Raw genomic sequence first — 8,052 nt, 5'->3', positions numbered from 1 at the left:
ATTACTTTGACTCATCTTTTTACGCTCAGTGCTGGATTGCTCAAACTCCAGCTAGGGTTAGGGTTAGCATTCCCATGCTACTTAGACACTTTGTTTACGCTCAGTGCTTGATTTTGGGAACTTCAGGACGAGTGGGAATTTTCTCCTATCTGTCAATTCTGTTTTGTTTTGAAGACTCTTGGCTGCCTATGTTGTACAGTGCAGCGTGAAGGAAACATTTTCCAAAACTGTGTCAGCTCAAAAGTTGTAAGAAAACCTCTCCAGCTGCTTTAACTCTCTTGATTTTTGTCATTTAACGTGACACTCGATGTATAACTGGAGCCTCACATATGCAAATGGTGAGGCTCCAGTTCGACACCCAGTTCGACACCACTTTACAGTATATGACAAAAGCATGGCAGACTGTGCCGGACCGGCAGATAACTTCTGCTTATTTTTACCATATTAAACATTGGAAATCCTCCCACTTGCATTTGTGACACTTGATTTTGGCTCCACCTAAGACACTCTTAAATCATCAAACACTTTTCTCTTCTCCCGCAACACTCTTGTCTGTCGGCACTATGTGGCAGCGTTGCATGACAACCCATCTCACCACGGAAAGGAACCTAACAGCTTTGGTAAGAGGGGAGAAAAGGACCTGGCCGTACGGGGCTCGAACCCATGACCTTGGCGTTATTAGCAACACACTCTAACCAACTGAGCTAACCAGCCTCACGACAATGGTCCTCTCTGTGCTGACACTGCTCATGATGTTTCCCGAGCCGAAACACTGCGTTTTTCCAAGCAATTTGACAAAGCCCGCCCACTGAAAACTGCAGCAGATCGTGTAAAGACGTTCAACTTTGTAACTACTGCACGCACAGGAAGCAGAATAAATTCCTCTTTTCAAACTGTCAAAGGTTTGCTTTGCGAACGCTGCAGGACATCGCACAATCTCTTTTGAACGGGGACAAACGATTTCTTATGGGGCGCAGTAAGTACAGACGATTAAAAAGCTCCACTCATGCCGACGATGCAGCATGAAGAAGCGCAACCTAACATTTGACAGACAAAGGCCGGGCGCCGCTACGAGCAATATGAAATCAAACTGACAGCACACGGCGTTTCGCGCTGACTCAAAAGTGACCTCGACAGACGCTGTTCTCTGCATAACGCTGAAAGAGCTAAAGAGCGTTTCTGTTGAGACGTAACAAGCTCGTTTCTTTCTACCATGATGTCACCATGACCAAATCTGTCTTTAAACACCTTGCTCAGTCTCTGACGAGACTGTCAAAAATTGCTTTCGCCGATTGTATTGCAAACCGGCGGAAGCGGGGTATTGGGAAAAGTTTTCAACTAGCAATAATCGCGCCTCGGCTAAACCTCACAGGCTACGATACTGCCACTGCGCAAAGCTGATGGTTGCCAGGCAACCGCGGGGATCCTATGGAAATCGTTATCGATCGTCTCATGGCATGTCGTTGCTGTAACGCTTCATATTTGTCCTCTTCTTCATCTAGCTTGAGGTTTTGAAGAATTTCATGACAGACAAGGGCTCCGTCGGGAACAAAGGGCGTTGTGAGAAAACCGTTGCTTATTTTCAGCAGCAGAAATACAACCCTTTAAATACAAGATGACAGAACAATGACGAAGGGCATGCCGGGAGGAACTCATGCACTACAGAGGAAAGGGGGCGGGCACGTACAGTTCACATTCAAGCCACAAGTACTCTTCTCCGATGTTGCACAAACAAATCCTAACGTCTTGAAAGCATTGCAGCATGTTTGTGTCCCACTTCCCGTGGCTGCAGGACGACTGACACGAACGGACAAACACAATCTGTGGCGTTTAGCGTGACATAGTCTTGCAGGCATCGTGCTGTCTCACTGCAATACTATACCGCTGGAGGAAACAGTCCATCTGGCCATGAAACTCATTTAAACGTCTAGCTACAGCAACTAACTATATCATGATTTATTCAGGATGTGTGGAATCAGCACGTCCCGGAGACAGCTTCCGAAATCGTGAGCATTCTCTGGTGGTAGGGGCGTTCAAGATGGCGCTCAGGTGGGAGGTAAAGTTTAGTGGTTGAGGAGTTTTTTTGAGTTTTTCATGACCTGAATGTTAATTTTTGCTTTTTTTGACTACAGAAAAATAAAGACTTAACACTAGTTGTTTAAACTTCAGTTATAATTGAAAGAAAAAAAAACGATTTTTTTTAGGTTTAAGAATTTCGATATGAGTAACACTGGGAAAAGAAAAGAGAGTGCTGGGTCCTCGAAGGAGAAATCTAAGATACCTCAATCGTATATGTATAGCACTACAAGAAAATCGATGGAACTACAGGGAAAAGTGAAGCAGCTGGAGGGGACGTGGAAAGAGTGCTGGAGATGCGCTCGTACGGTAGAGCCGGAGTCCCTGCCCAGCACACCTGTGAAAACCCCGGCGGCCAAGAGAGGAAGGGGTGACCTGACGCTGGAGGAGCTCCAAACCAACATCTTTAACATGATGGGTGAGCTGAAGGAAATGATTCGATTTAATACAGTCGCAATCGAAAGTCTTAAAAAGTCCATGGACTGTGTGTTTAAAGAGGTTGAAGACTTAAAGAGTGAAGTAAAAGTTCTTAAACAAGTAAATACCGAACAAGAAAAGCATATTAAAGAACTTGAATTGAAAGTGAACGATGTAGAAAGATTCTGTCGACGATGGAATTTAAAATTATTTGGAGTTAAAGAGGAACGTGATAAGGACCTTGTTGCAACAGTGAAGGGTATCTGTAAAAGGACCCTGCCGGACCAGGAGGACGTAATATCGGCCATTGACTTTGTTCACAGGCTCGGGAGAGCGAACATGTCTGGGCAAGTGCGCCCCAGATCGATTATAATACAGTTCACCAAGAGGATGGCGAGGGACATGCTGTGGCGAGCGGCGAGGGGGAATGAGTATTTGAATGGGAACAAACTGAGGTTTGCAGAGGAACTGTCTGCCGCGGGCAGGAGCACCAGGAACCAGCTGTGGCCCCAGGTTGAAGCTGCCAGAAGAGAGGGGAGGAGAGCCTACTTTGTGGGAGCGAGGGCCTTTGTGGACGGGAAGGAGATTTGCTCCCAGTGACTGCTCAGTTAATGATTATGTTTGGTTTTATTTGTTATACCAGTATATACTAGTGTTTCTTTAGTGTTAGTTTGGAATGGTGTAGTTAAGTGTTAAGGACTGTTATAGTTCTGGTTCTTTGAAAAACTCAATAGTTTAGACAGTCTTAGAGTTAGTTATTTGCTTTTGTGTATGTCTTTTTCATGAATGCCAGAGGTACTCGAAATGTTGTTAAAAGAAAAACGTTTTTTTTGTTTTGTAAAAAACTGTGCTGAGTTTTATTTTTTTACAGGAAACGCATGCATGTTGAAACTAAAGTTTATAATTGAGAAATATTAAAGCAAGGAAAATATGATACGTGTAAAATATACAATTTGATCACATAATTACTTAATTACCTCTGGTAGTTAAATGTTTTTTTTCTGCTGCGTTTTTTTTCTCTTGTACATGACTCTGATCCTCTTGTTGTATTTGTATTTGTAAATTCTACATGTTTAATAAAAATAAAAAAAAGCATTATAATCAAGTGCAGGAGCTGAGGGCTTTTGTTTTGTTTCGTTTTCCATGGCGTTCGTAAGCACGCAAATCAAAGGCAATTCTTGCGTCTAACACGAATGTAAATGCTTTTGAAAGTGCAGTGCAGGGAATGCGCCCTGCCCTACAAATAAAACAGGTCTACGGATCTGAAACCTGCTCCACGGAAAACAGTTCTGTTGCGCTTTTGATCAAAGGGAGATTCTCTGTTCTTACTTTTTGATGACATAACACCCAAAGGGGCTTCTTTGGAGCTGGATTCCAACCAACATCCTAAAGTTTCTTGGCGGTATACTTTACAGTCCTCTGTTCGGTCGACAAGGAACAGAAGGGGGCAGCTTTCCTCAACATACAGCGCAATGTACTGTAGTGTTCCCCTTCATTGAATTCGCAGTTCTGCATCAGACCTCTAACTCGTTTCCTTAGCTTGGATTTAAGCCACGAAGCAGGCTTCTACTGTATAAACGTCTAGAGGAATCACAAACTATTTGAGAGGCCATCATCCCAGGGGGAACTGACAAAGTCTATCCCTAAACACCTAGCGCAGTCTCTCGAGAGACTGTCAAAAATCGCTTTCTCCGTTTGTGCTGCAAGTAAGTGAAAACGCGGTCTCAACCCAGAGCCACTTGGCAGCAGCGGCACGTAAATACTGTTACTGCCACTGCTCGATACCGACGTTAGCCTACTATACCATGTTCAGCCACCGCTAGAAAATGTAAGGCTCTAGTACTGGAGCAAACAAAGGGAGGGCCAACGTCGAACGGGCACACGTAGAGAGCAACGAAGATGGGACTCAAACCCATGCATGCAGAGCACAATGGATTAGCAGTCCATCACCTTAACCACTCAGCCACCTCGTCGACAAAACTGGGCTGTCCAGACATGGGTTGGCGCGCTCCAGATGATCTTTTTCTTTTTTTTCTCTCGTACTCGAGGGTCCTTTTCCTGTTCCACATGCGATTTCAACATTTTCCTTGGGAGATGTCAAGCCAGCAAGCCACTGCTGTGGTTCAGTGGCCAGTGTGGAGTTCAGTGGCCCTGTTGTACACAGAAAGCACATTGAGCTTCTTGGACATGAAAAGTTCCAGATAAAAGCCATTTGTCATCCTTTCTCTTGGTGTCGATGTTGCTATTGTATGTAAAGGTGGCAACTTGCTCAGCGAGCAGGCGGAGCACACACCGAATGCAGATGTGTCTGAGTGGTGTGTCCAAGTGGCTGCAAAAGGACAATACTCCTGGGGCGCCGTGGCTTAAAGCGTTGGTTATAGCGCTTGTCTCTTAAACAGGAGATCCTGGGTCCGAATCCCAGTGGTGCCTTCTTTGTTCTGTCTTCTCGAACAGAACTGGTCCTTACAGACAACCGCCTACGGCTAGACTTAATTAGATGCAAGTATTCATTTCCTGTCTTTAACGCGACTTGTTTTTCTTAAAATGGATGGAACTTGCAAAACATGAAATACAAACATTGCTAATCAGCGCTAGCGGCTGGCAAAAAAAAAGAAGTCAGCAATGTTTTTTTTCTTTAACCTTAACCCTGCTAATGGAGAAGAGTTAAACGACCGAGTCTATGCAGCTTAAACGGTGCTCACGTCGGGTTCTTAGCTGAAACGGTGGTAAATCACGCTCACCGCAGTCCTTAATCTTTTAAAAGGATACAAAATTGAACCTAGTCGCCACATCACATACATCCTGTTCAACGATAAAAAGGTGACATCTATCCTCGATCCAGAGTAAATCTCACGTTGAGGGCATATTTTTTTCCACTTTACCATGAGTCGGGCTCAGCTGCACAGAGGCGAGAGCAGAGCAATGAGGTCACGGGGACAGGGGAGTCACACGCAGGCGGTTTAAACACGCGGAAGAAAACTGAGGGATCCACAGTATGTGGACCCTCCGTGCGCCATCAGTCCGCACTCCGGACTCTGAATCCTGCCATCCGAGTTAAGATCTCGGCGGAACCTGAGGCGCAGTTCCTTCTTAAAACGTAATCTGGTGAGCATTTCTAGAATCGTACTTGTATAGATGCAGCCCTTAATGTGTTGCTAGGTTAAAATTGATGACTTCTTGAACTTCAGTAGGCAACTGCCCTCTTGATTTCGGATTTAATTTCTTTATTACAGGGGCGCTTTTATGAAGACAGAGTCATGTTCAGGTACTTTGCTTGATGGAGGAAGCATATTTCGGACTCTGTGATCTGCTCACCTGGAAAGGTCTGCTGTACTACTACAAGAGAGAAGTAGAGTCTGGAAGAATGGACAATTTTATGATGCTTTGGAAGATAATGTTTTTTTTTCTTTGAAATCGAAATGAATCAGAATATCAGTGCAAAAGACAAACTCTTGGTTTGGTTTAAAGAGATATGGTTTTAAAACAGACAAAATGTAGAAAACAGGTGTTTCTCACTTTTGGAAAAGAATGGACCGGGGGTAATATTTTACTAGTTGCAGTGCTGATCTCACTGGGTTACAGTCCTGCAGTGTCACACTGGATAACGTGTCTGACTACGGATCAGAAGATTGTAGGTTCGACTCCTGCCTGGCTCGGGTCGTTTTTAAACGCATCGGGCTACTCCCTAAGTAGTCTGTGCTACTTACTGCATTGTAATCGTACCCAGTAAGAGATTTCCTTCATGTAAATGAACTGCACCTAACAGCTTTAGAAAAACACCTGGGCTCAGTATGGTGTTGAGAGCTTAGTGTTGCTGTTCTAATTAGCACGCACTGCATCGCCTATGAGCCCGAACTTTTCAATTATTCCGATCAGTAAGTCAAAACGTAGTCCACATGAACGGTAGAAATATTCTCTTGTCTGTCTCTTGTTTGTATAGAACTGAATGTCCCTGACAATGTACTGTTAGTTTTAATTGAAGAACGGCATTTGTGTTCAAATATACCAGACAAGTTTATGTAACTGCTCATGCGACACTCAGATGTAATTAGTCAAGAAATAAAGTCGAGCAACAGCTGCGGGTTTGATTCTGAACGTATGAGATTGCAGCGCCTTTTACTTCCATTGACAAATGATAGAGATTCGAAGAGAGATCCTTCAGACCAGCAAGCAAACCCACGGATATTTCGGTTTTCTATCTAGGCAACGTTGGTGTCTGCAATAGCATACATGAAAGCGTGATGCAGGGTGAGCGCCCCCCCACCGGCACCATTAACACCACTTCCAGCTGGAAACTTTGTTTTTCCCTGTAGCTCACCCTCATCCGGGTACCGACCTGGCTAACAAATGCTTTGCTTCAGTGGGTTTTCAGTTGCGAGTTGCAAGGGGATGCAAGTGATGGAGCCGCTCGCTGCAAGAGCCACTGCTTTGGCTGGGAATCGAACCAGAGCCTCCCACATGGTAAGCGAGAATTTTACCACTGAACCACCAATGCTCAGTACCCAGGCCTTCAAAAAAGACGCTTTTTTGGTGCTCTGTAAAAAAAGCGTCGACATTACCTCTTTCAAAAGGCTTCACTTTCCTAGTCACATTCCAAGGCTCATTGAACCCGGGCTGTTTCCTCCAGCGGTATAGTATTGCAGTTAGACAGCACGATGCCTGCAAGACGCTCTGATGTCACGCTCTGACGAGACTGTCAAAAATTGCTTTCGCCGATTGTATTGCAAACCGGCGGAAGCGGGGTATTGGGAAAAGTTTTCAACTAGCAATAATCGCGCCTCGGCTAAACCTCACAGGCTACGATACTGCCACTGCGCAAAGCTGACGGTTGCCAGGCAACCGCGGGGATCCTATGGAAATCGTTATCGATCGTCTCATGGCATGTCGTTGCGGTAACGCTTCATAGTTGTCGTCTTCTTCTTCTTCTAGCTTGAGGTTTTGAAGAATTTCATGACAGACAAGGGCTCCGTTGGGAACAAAGGGCGTTGTGAGAAAACCGTTGCTTATTTTCAGCAGCAGAAATACAACCCTTTAAATACAAGATGACAGAATAATGACGAAGGGCATGCCGGGAGGAACTCATGCACTACAGAGGAAAGGGGGCGGGCACGTACAGTTCACATTCAAGCCACAAGTACTCTTCTCCGATGTTGCACAAACAAATCCTAACGTCCTGAAAGCATTGCAGCATGTTTGTGTCCCACTTCCCGTGGCTGCAGGACGACTGACACGAAGGGACAAACACAATCTGTGGCGTTTAGCGTGACATAGTCTTGCAGGCATCGTGCTGTCTCACTGCAATACTATACCGCTGGAGGAAACAGCCCGGGTTCGATGAGCATTGGAATGTGACTAGGAAAGTGAAGCCTTTTGAAAGAGGTAAAGCACTGCACAACGGAACTGAAGGAGAATCTTACAGGGGATTCTGAGCGGTGTCTGCATACACGCAGTCCGATACGGGTGCTGAAAGCTTGAGCTACTCTCAATGTCATGCTGCCTTTCCTCGGAGTAAATCTGTTACATTGAAAGAATGCTTCTGGCAGGTTCAAAAAGGGACCC

The 8,052-nt window shown here is 45.0% G+C and overlaps 3 non-coding genes across 3 annotated transcripts; 1 reads left to right on the top strand and 2 right to left on the bottom strand.

Annotated features, from left to right (window-relative positions):
- Window positions 1-1,257: 1,257 nt before the first annotated feature.
- On the bottom strand, window positions 1,258-1,399 carry LOC148642539 (U4 spliceosomal RNA). The gene has a single exon (XR_015929397.1). It is a non-coding gene; the product is annotated as a U4 spliceosomal RNA (small nuclear RNA).
- Window positions 1,400-4,845: 3,446 nt separating this feature from the next.
- On the top strand, window positions 4,846-4,923 carry trnak-cuu (transfer RNA lysine (anticodon CUU)). Its single transcript has one exon. It is a non-coding gene; the product is annotated as a tRNA-Lys (tRNA).
- A 2,251-nt stretch (window positions 4,924-7,174) lies between these two features.
- Window positions 7,175-7,316, bottom strand: LOC148642537 (U4 spliceosomal RNA). The gene has a single exon (XR_015929434.1). It is a non-coding gene; the product is annotated as a U4 spliceosomal RNA (small nuclear RNA).
- Between the last annotated feature and the right edge of the window lie 736 nt (window positions 7,317-8,052).

The sequence above is a fragment of the Lepisosteus platostomus genome, chromosome 22, assembly GCF_059453375.1.
Source record: "Lepisosteus platostomus isolate fLepPlt1 chromosome 22, fLepPlt1.hap1, whole genome shotgun sequence".
Classification (NCBI taxonomy): domain Eukaryota; kingdom Metazoa; phylum Chordata; class Actinopteri; order Semionotiformes; family Lepisosteidae; genus Lepisosteus; species Lepisosteus platostomus.
This window is presented reverse-complemented; position numbering and strand designations above follow the sequence as displayed.